Here is a 15,217-nt window from a genome sequence, read left to right on the forward strand (position 1 = left end):
CCCTGGGCCCTGGGCTGGGCCTGGGCCTGGGCCTGGCCCTGGGCCTGGGCCCTGGGCCTGGGCCTGGGCTGGGCCTGGGCTGGGCCTGGGCCTGGGCCTGGGCCTGGGCTGGGCCCTGGGCCTGGGCTGGGCCTGGGCCCTGGGCCTGGGCCTGGGCCTGGGCCTGGGCTGGGCCTGGGCCCTGGGCCTGGGCCTGGGCCTGGGCCTGGGCCTGGGCCTGGGCCTGGGCCTGGGCCCTGGGCCTGGGCCTGGGCCTGGGCCTGGGCCTGGGCCTGGGCCCTGGGCCTGGGCCTGGGCCCCAGGGCCTGGGCCTGGGCCCTGGGCCTGGGCCCCGGGCTGGGCCTAGGCCTGGGCCTGGGCTGGGCCTGGGCCTGGGCCTGGGCCTGGGCCTGGGCCTGGGCCTAGGCCTGGGCCTGGGCCTGGGCCTGGGCCCTGGGCCTGGGCCTGGGCCTGGGCCTGGGCCTGGGCCTGGGCCTGGGCCCACTGGGCCTGGGCCTGGGCCCTGGGCTGGGCCCTGGGCCCTGGGCCTGGGCCCTGGGCCTGGGCCTGGGCCCTGGGCCCTGGGCCTGGGCCCTGGGCCTGGGCCTGGGCCCTGGGCCTGGGCCTCGGCCCTGGGCTGGGCCTGGCCTGGGCCTGGGCCTGGGCCTGGGCCTGGGCTGGGCCTGGCCTGGGCCTGGGCCTGGGCCTGGGCCTGAGCCTGGGCCTGGGCCTGGGCCTGGGCCTGAGCCTGGGCCTGGGCACTGGGCCTGGGCCTGGGCCTGGGCCTGGGCCTGGGCCTGGGCCTGGGCCTGGGCCTGGGCCTGGGCCTGGGCCTGGGCCTGGCCTGGGCCTGGGCCTGGGCCTGGGCCTGGGCCTGGGCCTGGGCCCTGGGCCTGGGCCCTGGGCTTACAGGCCCTGGGCCTGGGCCTGGGCCTGGGCCTGGGCCTGGGCCTGGGCCTGACCTGGAGGCTGGGCCTGGGCCCTGGGCCTGGGCCTGGGCCTGGGCCTGGGCCTGGGCCTGGGCCCTGGGCCTGGGCCTAGGCCTGGGCCTGACCTGGGCCTGGGCCCTGGGCCCTGGGCCCTGGGCCTGGGCCTGGGCCTGGGCCTGGGCCCTGGCCTGGGCTAGGCCTGGGCCTGGGCCTGGGCCTGGGCCTGGGCCGGCCTGGACAGGCCCTGGGCCTGGGCCTGGGCCTGGGCCTGGGCCTGGGCCCTGGAGCTGAGCCTGAGGCCCTGGGCCTGGGCCTGGGCCTGGGCCTGGGCCTGGGCCCTGGGCCCTGGGCCTGGGCCTAGGCCTGGGCCTGGGCCTGGGCCCTGGGCCCTGGGCCTGGGCCTGGGCCTGGGCCTGGGCCTGGGCCTGGGCCTGGGCCCTGGGCCCTGGGCCTGGGCCTGGCCTGGGCTGGGCCTGGGCCTGGGCTGGGCCTGGGCTGGGCCTGGGCCTGGGCCTGGGCCTGGGCCTGGGCCTGGGCCTGGGCCCTGGGCCTGGGCCTGGGCCTAGGCCTGGGCCTGAGCCTGGGCCTGGGCCTGGGCCCTGGGCCTGGGCCTGGGCCTGGGCCTGGGCCTGGGCCTGGGCCGGGCCTGGGCCTGGGCCTGGGCCTGGGCCTGGGCCTGGGCCTGGGCCTGGGCCTGGGCCTAGGCCTGGGCCTGGGCCTGGAGGCCTGGGCCTGGGCCTAGGCCTGGGCCTGGGCCCTGGGCCTGGGCCTGGGCCTGGGCCTGGGCCTGGGCCTGGGCCCTGGGCTGGGCCTGGGCCTGGGCTGAGCCTGGCCCTGGGCCTAGGCCTGGGCCTGGGCCTGGGCCTGGGCCCTGGGCCTGGGCCTGAGCCTGGGCCTGGGCCTGGGCCTGGGCCTGGGCCTGGGCCTGGGCCTGGGCCTGGGCCTGGGCCTGGGCCACAGGCCTGGGCCTGGGCCTAGGCCTGGGCCTGGGCCTGGGCGGCCTGGGCCTGGGCCTGGGCCTGGGCCTGGGCCACTGGGCCTGGGCCTGGGCTGGGCTGGGCCTGAGCCCTGGGCCTGGGCCTGGGCCTGGGCCTGGGCCCTGGGCCTGGGCCTGGGCCTGGGCCTGGGCCTGGGCACCTGGGCCCTGGGCCCCTGGGCCTGGGCCTGGGCCTGGGCTGGGCCCTGGGCCCTGGGCTGGGCCCTGGGCCTGGGCCTGGGCCTGGGCCTGGGCCTGGGCCTGGGCCTGGGCCTGGGCCTGGGCCTGGGCCTGGGCCTGGGCCTGGGCCTGGGCCTGGGCTGGGCCTGGGCCCTGGGCCCTGGGCCTGGGCCTGGGCCTGGGCCTGGGCCCTAGGCACAGGCCTGGGCCTGGGCTGGGCCTGGGCCTGGGCCTGGGCTGGGCCTGGGCCCTGGGCCTGGGCCTGGGCCTGGGCCTGGGCCTGGGCCTGGGCCCTGGGCCTGGGCCTGAGCCTGGGCCCTGGGCTGGGCCTGGGCCTGGGCCTGGGCCTGGGCCTGGGCCTGGGCCTGGGCCTGGGCCTGGGCCTGGGCCTGGGCCTGGCCTGGGCGGCTGGGCCCTGGGCCTGGGCCTAGGCCCCGGCCCTGGGCCCTGGGCCCTGGGCCCTGGGCCTGGGCCTGGGCCTGGGCCTGGGCCTGGGCCTGGGCCTGGGCCCTGGGCCTGGGCCTGGGCCTGGGCCTGGGCCTGGGCCTGGGCCTGGGCCTGGGCCTGGGCCTGGGCCTGGGCCTGGGCCTGGGCCTGGGCCCTAGGCCTGGGCTGGGCCTGGGCTGGGCCTGGGCCTGGGCCTGGGCCTGGGCCTGGGCCTGGAGGCCTGGGCCTGGGCCTGAGCCTGGGCCTGGGCCTGGGCCTGGGCCTGGGCCTGGGCCTGGGCCTGGGCCTGGGCCTGGGCCTGGGCCTGGGCCTGGGCCTGGGCCTGGGCCTGGGCTGGGCCTGGGCCTGGGCCTGGGCCCTGGGCCTGGGCCTGGGCCACTGGGCCCTGGGCCACTGGGCTGGGCCCTGGGCCTGGGCCTGGGCCCTCAGGCCTGGGCCCTGGGCCCTGGGCCCTGGGCCCTGGGCCTGGGCCTGGGCCCACTGGGCCTGGGCTAGGCCCTGGGCCTGGGCCTGGGCCTGGGCCTGGGCCTGGGCCTGGGCCTGAGCCTGGGCCTGGGCCTGGGCCTGGGCCTGGGCCTGGGCCTGGGCCTGGGCCTGGGCCTGGGCCTGGGCCTGGGCCTGGGCCCTGGGCCTGGGCTGGGCCTGGGCCTGGGCCTGGGCCTGGGCCTGGCCTGGTACAGGCCCTGGGCCTGGGCCCTGGGCCTGGGCCTGGGCCTGGGCCTGGGCCTGGGCCTGGGCCCTGGGCCACACAGGCCTGGGCCTGGGCCTGGGCCTGGGCCTGGGCCTGGGCCCTGGGCCCTGGGCCTGGGCCCTGGGCCTGGGCTGGGCCTGGGCCTGGGCCTGGGCCTGGGCCTGGGCCTGGGCCTGGGCCCTGGGGCCTGGGGCCCTCAAGGCCTGGGCCTGAGCCCTGGGCCTGGGCCTGGGCCCTGGGCTGGGCCTGGGCCTGGGCCCTGGGCCTGGGCCTGGGTGCACAGGCCTGGGCCTGGGCCTGGGCCTGGGCCTGGGCCTGGGTTCAGGCCTGGGCCTGGGCCTGGGCCTGGGCCTGGGCCTGGGCCTGGGCTGGGCCTGGGCCTGGGCCTGGGCCTGGGGCCTGGGCCTGGGCCTGGGCCTGGGCCTGGGCCTGGGCCTGGGCCTGGGCCTGGGCCTGGGCACTGGGCCTGGGCCTGGGGCCTGGGCCCTGGGCCCTGGGCCCTGCAGGCCTGAGGCCCTGGGCCTGGGCCTGGGCCTGGGCCTGGGCCTGGGCCTGGGCTGGGCCTGGGCCTGGGCCTGGGCCTGGGCCTGGGCCTGGGCCTGGGCCTGGGCCTGGGCCTGGGCCTGGGCCTGGGCCTGGGCCTGGGCCTGGGCCTGGGCCTGGGCCTGGGCCTGGGCCTGGGCCTGGGCCTGGGCCTGGGCCTGAGCCTGGGCCTGGGCCCTGGGCCTGGGCCTGGGCCTGGGCCTGGGCCTGTTCAGGCCTGGGCCTGGGCCTGGGCCTGGGCCTGGGCCTGGGCCTGGGCCTGGGCCACTTGCCTGGGCCCTGGGCCCTGGGCTGGGCTGGGCCTGGGGCACGGCCTGGGCCCTGGGCCTGGGCCTGGGCCTGGGCCTGGGCCTGGGCCTGGGCCTGGGCCCTGGGCCTGGGCCTGGGCCTGGGCCTGGGCCTGGGCCTGGGCCTGGGCCTGGGCCTGGGCCTGGGCCTGGGCCTGGGCCTGGGCCCTGGGCCCTGGGCCTGGGCCTGGGCCTGGGCCTGGGCCTGGGCCTGGGCCCTGGGCCTGGGCCTGGGCCTAGGCCTGGCTGGGCCTGGGCCTGGGCCTGGGCCTGGGCCTGGGCCTGGGCCTGGGCTAGGCCCTGGGCCTGGGCCTGGGCCTGGGCCTGGGCCTGGGCCTGGGCCTGGGCCTGGGCCTGGGCCTGGGCCTGGGCCTGGGCCTGGGCCTGGCCTGGGCCCTGGGCCTGGGCCTGGGCCTGGGCCCTGGGCCTGGGCCTGGGCCTGGGCACATGGGCCTGGGCCTGGGCCTGGGCCTGGGCCTGGGCCCTGGGCCTGGGCCTGGGCCTGGGCCACGGCCTGGGCCTGGGCCTGGGCCTGGGCCTGGGCCCTGGGCCTGGGCCTGGGCCTGGGCCTGGGCCCTGGGCCTGGGCCTGGGCCTGGGCCTGGGCTGGGCCCTGGGCCTGGGCTGGGCCTGGGCCTGGGCCTGACCTGGCTGGGCCCTGGGCCCTGGGCCCTGGGCCCTGGGCCCTGGGCCCTGGGCTGGGCCTGGGCCTGGGCCTGGGCCTGGGCCTGGGCCTGGGCCTGGGCTGGGCCTGGGCCTGGGCCTGGGCCCTGGGCCCTGGGCCTGGGCCCTGGGGCCTGAGGCTGGGCCTGGGCCTGGGCCTGGGCCTGGGCCTGGGCCTGGGCCCTGGGCCTGGGCCCTGGGCCTGGGCCTGAACAGGCCTGGGGCCCTGAGGCCTGGGCCTGGGCTGGGCCTGGGCCCTGGGCCTGGGCCTGGGCCTGGGCCTGGGCCCTGGGCCCTGGGCCCTGGGCCACTGGGCCCTGAGCCCTGGGCCTGGGCCCTGGGCCTGGGCCCTGGGCCTGGGCCTGGGCCTGGGCCTGGGCCTGGGCCTAGGGCCCTGGGCCCTGGGCCTGGGCCCTGGGCCTGGGCCTGGGCCTGGGCCTGGGCCTGGGCCTGGGCCTGGGCCTGGGCCTGGCCCTGGGCCTGGGCGCCTGGGCTACGGCCTGGGCCTGGGCCCTGGGCCTGGGCCTGGGCCTGGGCCACTGGGCCTGGGCTGGGCCTGGGCCTGGGCCTGGGCCTGGGCCCTGGGCCTGGGCCTGGGCCTGGGCCCTGGGCCTGGGCCTGGGCCCTGGGCCCTGGGCACTGGGCCTGGGCCTGGGGCCTGGGCCCTGGGCCCTGGGCCTGGGCCTGGGCCCTGGGCCTGGGCCACGGCCTGGGCCTGGGCCCTGGGCCCTGGGCCCTGGGCCTGCAGCCTGGGCCCTGGGCCCTGGGCCCTGGGCCTGGGCCTGGGCCCTGGGCCTGGGCTGGGCCTGGGCCCTGGGCCTGGGCCTGGGCCTGGGCCCTGGGCCTGGGCCTGGGCCTGGGCCTGGGCCTGGGCCTGGGCCTGGGCCTGGGCCTGGGCCTGGGCCTGGGCCTGGGCCCTGGGCCTGGGCCTGGGCCTGGGCCTGGGCCTGGGCCTGGGCCCTGGGCCTGGGCCTGGGCCTGGGCCCTGGGCCTGGGCCTGGGCCTGGGCCTGGGCCTGGGCCTGGGCCTGGGCCTGGGCCTGGGCCTGGGCCCTGGGCCTGGGCCCTGGGCCTGGGCCACAGGCCTGGGCCTGGGCCTGGGCCTGGGCCTGGGCCTGGGCCTGGGCACAGGCAGCGCCTGAATGGCGGGCCTGGGCCTGGGCCTGGGCCTGGGCCTGGGCCTGGGCCTGGGCCTGGGCCTGGGCCTGGGCCTGGGCCTGGGCCTGGGCCCTGGGCTGGGCATGGGCCTGGGCCTGGGCCTGGGCCTGGGCTGGGCCTGGGCCTGGGCCTGGGCCTGGGCCCTGGGCCTGGGCCTGGGCCTGGGCCTGGGCCTGGGCCTGGGCCTGGGCCTGGGCCTGGGCCTGGGCCTGGGCCTGGGCCTGGGCACTGGGCCTGGGCCTGGGCCTGGGCCTGGGCCTGGGCCTGGGCCTGGGCCTGGGCCTGGGCCCTGGGCCCTGGGCCCTGGGCCCTGGGCCCTGGGCCACTGGGCCTGGGCCTGGGCCCTGGGCCTGGGCCTGGGCCTGGGCCCTGGGCCCTGGGCCCTGGGCCTGGGCCTGGGCCTGAGCCTGGGCCTAGGCCTGGGCCCTGGGCCTGGGCCTGGGCCCTGGGCCCTGGGCCCTGGGCCTGGGCCTGGGCCCTGGGCCTGGGCCTGGGCCTGGGCCTGGGCCTGGGCCCTGGGCCTGGGCCCTGGGCCGCCTGGGCCTGGGCCTGGGCCTGGGCCCTGGGCCTGGGCCTGGGCCTGGGCCTGGGCCTGGGCCTGGGCCTGGGCCCTGGGCCTGGGCCTGGGCCTGGGCCCTGGGCCCTGGGCCTGGGCCTGGGCCTGGGCCTGGGCCCTGGGCCTGGGCCCTGGGCCTGGGCCTGGGCCTGGGCCTGGGCCTGGGCCCTGGGCCTAGGCCCGCAAGGCCTGGGCCTGGGCCTGGGCCTGGGCCTGGGCCTGGGCCTGGGCCTGGGCTGGGCCTGCCTGGGCCTGGGCCTGGGCCTGGGCCTGGGCCTGGGCCTGGGCCTGGGCCTGGGCCTGGGCCTGGGCCTGGGGCCTGGGCCTGGGCCTGGCCCTGGGCCTGGGCCTGGGCCCTGGGCCTGGGCCTGGGCCTGGGCCTGGGCCTGGGCCTGGGCCTAGGGCCTGGGCCTGGGCCTGGGCCTGGGCCTGGGGCCTGGGCCACCAGGCCTGGGCCTGGGCCTGGGCCTGGGCCTGCCTGAGCCTGAGGCCTGGGCCTGGGCCTGGGCCTGGGCCTGGGCCTGGGCCTGGAAGGCCTGGGCCTGGGCCCTGGGCCTGGCCTAGGCCTGGGCCTGGGCCTGGGCCTGGGCCTGGGCCTGGGCCTGGGCCCTGGGCCTGGCCTGGGCCTGGGCCTGGGCCCTGGGCCTGGGCCTGGGCCTGGGCCTGGGCCTGGGCCTGGGCCTGGGCCTGGGCCTGGGCCTGGGCCTGGGCCTGGGCTGGGCCTGGGCCTAGGCCTGGGCCACACAGGCCTGGGCATGGGCCTGGTACTGGGCCTGGGCCTGGGCCTGGGCCCTGGGCCCCTGGGCCTAGGCCGCAGCCTGGGCCTGGGCCTGGGCCTGGGCCTGGGCCTGGGCCTGGGCCACGGCCTGGGCCTGGGCCTGGGCCTGGGCCTGGGCCCTGGGCCTGGTGCCTGGGCCCTGGGCCTGGGCCTGGGCCTGGGCCTGGGCCTGGGCCTGGGCCTGGGCCTGGGCCTGGGCCTGGGCCTGGGCCCTGGGCCTGGGCCTGGGCCTGGGCCTGGGCCTGGGCCTGGGCCCTGGGCCCTGGGCCTGGGCCCTGGGCCTGGGCCTGGGCCTGGGCCTGGGCTGGGCCTCAGGCCTGGGCCACAGGCCTGGGCCTGGGCCTGGGCCTGGAGCCTGGGCCGGCCTGGGCCTGGGCCTGGGCCTGAGCCTGGGCCTGGGCCTGGGCCCTGGGCCTGGGCCTGGGCCTGGGCCTGGAGGCCTGGGCCTGGGCCTGGGCCTGGGCCTGGGCCTGGGCCTGGGCCCTGGGCCTGGGCCTGGGCTGGGCCTGGGCCTGGGCCCTGGGCGCAGGCGCCTGGGCCCTGGGCCTGGGCCTGGGCCTGGGCCTGGGCCTGGGCCTGGGCCTGGGCCGCTCAGGGCTGGGCCTGGGCCCTGGGCCTGGGCCTGGGCTCTGGGCCTGGGCCTGGGCCTGGGCTGGGCCTGGGCCTGGGCCCTGGGCCCTGGGCCTGGGCCTGGGCCTGGGCCTGGGCCCAAGGGCCTGGGCCTGAGCCTGGGCCTGGGCCTGGGCTGGGCCTGGGCCCTGGGCTGGGCCTGGGCCTGGGCCTGGGCCTGGGCCCTGGGCCTGGAGCCTGGGCCTGGGCCTGGGCCTGGGCCCTGGGCCTGGGCCTGGGCCTGGGCCCTGGGCCTGGGCCCTGGGCCTGGGCCTGGGCCTGGGCCTGGGCCTGGGCCTGGGCTGGGCCTGGGCCTGGGCCTGGGCCTGGGCCCTGGGCCTGTTTCGGGCCTGGGCGCTGGGCCTGGGCCTGGGCCTAGGCCCTGGGCCTGGGCCTGGGCCTGGGCCTGGGCCTGGGCCTGGGCCCTGGGCCCTGAGGCCTGGGCCTGGGCCTGGGCCCTGGGCCCTGGGCCTGGGCGCTGGGCCTGGGCCTGGGCCAAGCCTGGGCCTGGGCCTGGGCCTGGGCCTGGGCCCTGGGCCTGGGCTGGGCTGGGCCTGGGCCTGGGCCTGGGCCCTGGGCCTGGGCTCGGGCCTGGGCCTGGGCCTGGGCCTGGGCCTGGGCCTGGGCCTGGGCCTGGGCCTGGGCCTGCGGGCCTGGGCCTGGGCCTGGGCCTGGGGCCTGGGCCTGGGCCTGGGCCTGGGCCTCTGGGCCTGGGCTGGGCCCAGGCCTGGGCCTGGGCCTGGGCCTGGGCCCTGGGCTGGGCCTGGGCCTGGGCCTGGGCCCTGAGCCTGGGCCCTGGGCCTGGGCCCTGGGCCTGGGCCTGAGGCGCTGGGCCTGGGCCCTGGGCCTGGGCCTGGGCCTGGGCCTGGGCCTGGGCCTGGGCCTGGGCCTGGGCCTGGGCCCTGGGCCTGGGCCCTGGGCCTGGGGCCCTGGGCCTGGGCCTGGGCCTGGGCCTGGGGCCCTGGGCCTGGGCCTGGGCCTGGGCCTGGGCCTGGGCCTGGGCCTGGGCCTGGGCCTGGGCCCTGGGCCTGGGCCTGGGCCTGGGCCTGGGCCTGGGCCTGGGCCCTGGGCCTGGGCCTGGGCCTGGGCCTGGGCCTGGGCCTGGGCCCTGGGCCTGGGCCTGGGCCTAGGGCCTGGGCCCTGGGCCTGGGCCTGGGCCTGGGCCTGGGCCTGGGCCTGGGCCCTGGGCCTGGGCCTGAGGCCTGGGCCTGGGCCTGGGCCCTGGGCCTGGGCCTGGGCCTGGGCGCCTGGGCCTGGGCCTGGGCCTGGGCCTGGGCCTGGGCCTGGGCCTGGGCCTGGGCCCTGGGCCCTGGGCCTGGGCCTGGGCCTGGGCCTGGGCCTGGGCCTGGGCCTGGGCCTGGGCCTGGGCCTGGGCCTGGGCCTGGGCCTGGGCCCTGGGCCCTGGGCCTGGGCCTGGGCCTGGGCCTGGGCCTGGGCCTGGGCCTGGGCCTGGGCCTGGGCCTGGGCCTGGGCCTGGGCCTGGGCCTGGGCCTGGGCCTGTCATGTGCCTGGGCTGGGCCCTGGGCCTGGGCCTGGGCCTGGGCCTGGGCCTGGGCGGCTGGGCCTGTCTCGCCTGGGCCTGGGCCCTGGGCCTGGGCCTGGGCCACTGGGCCTGGGCCTGGGCCTGGGCCTGAGCCTGGGCCTGGGCCTGGGCCTGGGCCTGGGCCTGGGCCTGGGCCTGGGCCTGGGCCTGGGCCTGGGCCCTGGGCCTGGGCCTGGGCCCTGGGCCTGGGCCTGGGCCCTGGGCCTGGGCCTGGGCCCTGGCCTGCCTGGGCCTAGGGCCTGGGGCCTGGCCTGGGCCTGGGCCTGGGCCTGGGCCTGGGCCTGGGCCCTGGGCCTGGGCCTGGGCCTGGGCTGGGCCCTGGGCCTGGGCCTGGGCCTGGGCCTGGGCCTGGGCCTGGGCCTGGGCCTGGGCCTGAGCCTGGGCCTGGGCCTGGGCCTCTGAGGCCTGGGCCCTGGGCCTGGGCCTGGGCCTGGGCCTGGGCCTGGGCCTGGGCCTGGGCCCTGAGGCCTGAGGCCCTAGGCCTGGGCCTGGGCCTGGGAGCCTGGGCCCCAGGGCCCTGGGCCTGGGCCCTGGGCCTGGGCCCTGGGCCTGGGCCTGGAGGCCTGGGCCTGGGCCTGGGCCTGGGCCCTGGGCCTGGGCCCTGGGCCTGGGCCTGAGCCCTGAACACTGGGCTAGCCCTAAACCCTAAACCCTAAGCCCTGAAAACCTAAAACCCTAAAACCCTAAACCCTAAACCCTAAACCCTAAATGCCCTATACCATTTCTTTGTATGGCAGAAGAATTGTACTGCTTTGCTTTAGCATCATATCATCCTTGTTTGTACTGAATGATCTAATGAAGTTTAATGCAAGGAAATTCAGAGCAATTCACTTGTCTACTCTTCTTCTCATTTCTTTCTTTCTTTTGTTCTTGTATTGAGAGATTAATTTACAGTGAGTTTGAGTGTTTTTGAGTGAGCTCATTTACACAACTTCTCTCACCCGATCCTAACAGTGGTATCAGAGACTGCCCAAATGCCCAGTTCATCATCTGCAAGGGAAGCCAATGTCCCATTCTTCAAAGGAGAGAATTATAACCTCTGGAGCTTGATGATGAAGACGATGTTTAGGTCCAAAGACTTATGGACACTAGTGGAGAAGGGATTCAGTGAAGAAGGTGATGGAGCTAGACTGAGTGAGAGTATAAAAAAAAGATGCAAAAGCCCTATACCTCATTCAACAAGCTCTAGACACCAGAATTCTTGTAAGAATCTCATAAGCCAAAACAGCAAAACAAGCCTGGGAAATTATCAAAACTGAATTCTAAGGTAACACAAGCAATCAAACTGTCCAAATTTACTCTCTTCATCAAGAATTTAATGCTGCTAGGATGAAGCATGGAGAATCAGTCCAAGACTTCATCAGCAGGGTGCTGGACATTGTGTACCAAATCAGGGCCATAAAAGAAGAACTTCCACATAAGGCAGTTGTGTTTAAACTACTGAGAAGCCTCACATCAAGGTTTTCTCAGGTGGTTCACTTAATCATATCCGCGAAGGACCTTAGCACTCTTACAGTAGAAGAACTCAGTGGTCTACTGAAGAACCACGAATCCATACTAAATATTGAAGGAGAGCAACATCAGGAAGGAGAAAAAGCTCTACACATTAGAAGAGGAAATGCTCAGGCCAGAGGAAAAGGACATGGTCGTCAGTTTAACAGAGGAAGAGGAAGAGGGCGCGGCAGAGGCTTTGATGTTGGTCGCACAAAGACAAGTCGCTCAGGAGAAGGTAGCAAGACATACAAAGGGGTTCAATGCTTTGTGTGCAAGAAATTCGGGCATGTTAAAGCCCAGTGTTGGTACAGAAACAGAGAAGCCAACGTCGTGAAAGAAGAAAAGGAGAAAGAAAAAGAAAAAGAGGAAACATAAGTTGCGTTTATGGCCATCAGTGAAGAAACAGAAAAAACAGGGGGAGTCTGGCTCATTGATAGTGGTTGTTCTAACCACATGACCGGAGATGTGAACCTGTTTCAAAGTCTTGAAGCAGTTCCAAGTCGATCGATCACGGTGGGAGGCGGGAAAACTCTCAAAGTTGAAGGAAGTGGGAGTGTGAGTCTCGTTCAACCAAAGGGAGAATAACCACTGAATGATGTGCAGATTCGTTGCCTAACCCTCGCTCATAATCTCTTGAGCGTTGGGCGGATGATGGATTACGGGTATGATGTTGAGTTCACGGGAGGGATGTGCAACATCAAGGATGCCAAATCCAAAGCCCGAATAGCACAGGTATGCATGACTTCTCACAATCTTTTCCCCTTGGAAGCAGATAATGTTGGATATGCTTATCTAGCACAAGATGGAGAGGTCTCTGACCTCTGGCATAGAAGATATGGCCATATAAATGTGAAGAAGCTAAAGCAATTAACAGAGCAACAACTGGTGTCGGGTTTACCAAACATTAGCACTGTACAACCCTGTGAAGCTTGCTCTCAAGGAAAACAAACTCAGACAAAGTTTCCCAAAGGATTGGCAAAGCGAGCAGCAGCTATATTGGAGCTAATTCACGCTAATCTCGTCGGACCAATCAAGACTCCATCCATAGGAGGTAATGTCTATTTCCTCTTACTGACCAATGATTACTCAAGACACAGTTGGGTCTTCTTTATACAGAGAAAGCTAGAAGCTTTTGAAAAATTCAAACAGTTCAAAGTGTTGGTGGAGAATCAATTGTCTCTTCCAGTGAAGGTACTTTGCACCGATCGTGGGGAGAGTTCACATCCTCATAATTTGAAGCCTATTGCAGAGATGCCGGTATTCTTCATCAGCTCTCTGTTCCTCAGAAACCTTAGCAGAACGAAGTGGTCGAGAGGAAGAATCGGAGCTATGGGAGATGGAGGGTACTGCATAAGGCAAATATCGATTACCACCGAATCTTGGGCCGAGTACGCCGCCACCGCCGTCTACATTCTCAACCGATCATCCACCTCAGCAGTGAAGCTCCAAACGCCGATGGAGACCTTGACCGGAGAGAAGCCGAGTATGGATCATTTCAGAGTCTTGGGGTGTTTGGCATACATGCTAGTTGACCCGCAGCTCAGATCCAAGTTTGACTCCAGGTCACGCGCTGGCGTTTTCATTGGCTACAGTGGAATCTAGAGAGCCTATAAAATCATCGTTCCTAATTCTAAACGCGTACACGTCAGCAGATGCGTGAGCTTTTTTGAAGAGAATGCGTGGGATTGGTTGAAGCGTGCTGACTCAGACTCGTCAAACTGTGAGCCTGTACGTGAGAAAGGCGTGACTTCAAAGAGTAAAGCTCGTGCGCAATCCACACCGTTCGATAAATTCTTTGAACGGCCAGATCATCATCTTCTAAACAACTCTTCTTCTCCAAATACTAAAGACCTTGCCAGAGAAGGCGGTAGCATGAAAGGAGTTGGTAGTGCGGCAAGGGTGAGAGAGAATGCGATAGTGGTAGATGAGCTCCACTGCGAACTGATCAGTGGTGTGCCAAGATGACAGGAGGTGGTCAGGGATTGTTCCTGCGAGGTCTGTGGTGTTTAGGCCAAAGCCAGAATTGGAAAGCTGGTCACAGAGAGAGCGCCACGGGGTGAGGTTGTCGCAATCATCAATGAGGTCTTTGTTGAAGTATGGAGGGAGGTCGTAGACGTAAACTAGGCCAGAGTTGCAGTCTTGTGGAAGTGGCTCTGACGTGGTCCTACGTGAGGAGTGAAGAAGGAGGAGGAGGAGTTGGATGGAAAGGGTGGCGAAGGTGAGCAAAGTTAGGCAATGGGAGCTAGAGGAAGATGAGGAGGAGTACTTTTGCTTCTTTAAGGATGAATGAGTCTGATCCAGTGGTGAGGTTTCCGATCGCCGGAGCATTGCAGCTGAGTGTTGATTTGTGATCAGAGTTTCTTGTAGTCAACGAATGGAAGGGTGAGGAGGGTTGGATGAATTTATTGGCCAGGAAAAGTGGTGTTGATGGTTCCAGTTAGTGTTGTTAATGGAGGATTGCTCCGCCGGCCATTATATTGAAGGAGCTTGCACAGTGGCGGAGCCAGAAACTATAGCGTAGGGGGGCGAATTGAAAACAAAAATTAATAATTTTTTTATATTTTTTAAATTTATTTGTAAATTAATTTATAGTTTAAATTATAAAAATCAGTTTTTCAAAAATAAATTTTTACAAAAACTCTTTTAAAAATATAATTTTATATATTATATAAATTAATTTGTAAAAATCAAAAACTAAAACATAGATTGTTTTTATAAAATATACTAGATAGATAAAGTAATTTATAAAATATAATAAATTTTTGTAAATATATTTTTTTAAAATTATTATGTTTAGATGATAAGGATGAATTTGTATAAAATTAGATTTTGGATTAATTTGTATAAAATTTGATTTTTTTTAAATAAAAATAAAAAACTCTAGAGAGAGATTAAAAAAAATAAAATATTTAAAAAGAGGGAGAAAAATCCAATCAAATTAAAATAAAAAATAAAACAAAATCTTTAAAAAGAGGGAGAAAAATAAAATAAAATCGAGAGAGAGAGAGAGAGAGAGCTGAGAGAGAGGCCGGGAGGAGGCGGCCCGCACTCTTCCTCCGCCCCCGTGTAAAAGGCAGAGAGGGAGGAAGGGGTCCATGCCCGGCGACAAGGGCGGTGCCCCATCCCCCTCTCCCTCCGCCCCTGAGCTTGCATGATGAGACCCAGCATGCATCATCATGCATTTGCTTCTTCTCTTCTTTAATTTCTTCTCCTTATTGTTGTTATTATATTTTTATGATCTATCGTTCAATTTTTAATATATTGAGAATTATGATTGTGATTGAAAATTTAATCACAAAATCATCATATAGGATTTCTTGTGAAAAAATAAAAAATAAAAAAATATCCCTTATTTCATGGATTTAGATATATTAAGATTAGGTATCATTTGTGATAGAAGAATAGTAATTATTTTTCTGATCAGATTGAGATCTCAACTTTTTCTTACCTCATGATCGTTGGTTGATATTTTTTTAATTTATATAATTTAATAGTTTTTTATTTTTCAAATTTTTTATGTTCACATGCCTTCTATTAATCTTTATAAATCATATAACTACCTACATAATATAAACGGATTTGGTTCACTTGTAACTTGTATGGTTATATTATCATGTATATATAGATATAACATTTTAACCGTCTGCAAATAAATAAATAAAAAATAAAAAATAAAAATGATATTTTATTAATATATATAATACTTGCTATATACAATGATATTTTAATTCTTTAATTTTCAAAACAATGAAAAAACCAAATTTTGAGTCACTAATTTCATGCCAAATGTAATTTATGTTTTTTATTCCTATTTGTTTTTAGAACTTTTCCAAAAGACATGTATTATAATGACAAAAAATAAAAATAGAAAACATTTTGTTGTGTTAGGATTAGAGGGGGGCACGGGCCGTACCTGTAACAAATTAGTGTAGTGCTCTAACCAACTCCACCAACCTTTGTTGGTTGTCCACAATTATATATATATATATACTTGTTAAAAACATACAAAAGCAATAAAAAATGAACATACATTTAATACAAATAAATACATATTGGACTTAACAAATTCTTAATTGTTTTTATCGAAATATAAATTTATGTAAATAATTAAAAGTGTGCTTTAGTATTATTTTTTTTTAAAAAAAGGCGACAAGCATCTGTTTTTATGGCTTGTGAATATGGGCTGCAACATCACTCGTGAATTATTTTCTTCAACTAGGATTAGAACCCTCACCACTCCGCACATCACACAAAAAATTTATTTTTTTTCTTCATTGACAAACATAATGAGCATAAAAAATAACACTTTAGAATTCAAGACCAAAAGTAAAGCTTAGATAGATCTAAATAGATATAAATAAATAAATGGGTGATAACTCTAATAAA

The sequence above is a fragment of the Dioscorea cayenensis genome, chromosome 11 (assembly GCF_009730915.1).
Source record: "Dioscorea cayenensis subsp. rotundata cultivar TDr96_F1 chromosome 11, TDr96_F1_v2_PseudoChromosome.rev07_lg8_w22 25.fasta, whole genome shotgun sequence".
Lineage (NCBI taxonomy): Eukaryota > Viridiplantae > Streptophyta > Magnoliopsida > Dioscoreales > Dioscoreaceae > Dioscorea > Dioscorea cayenensis.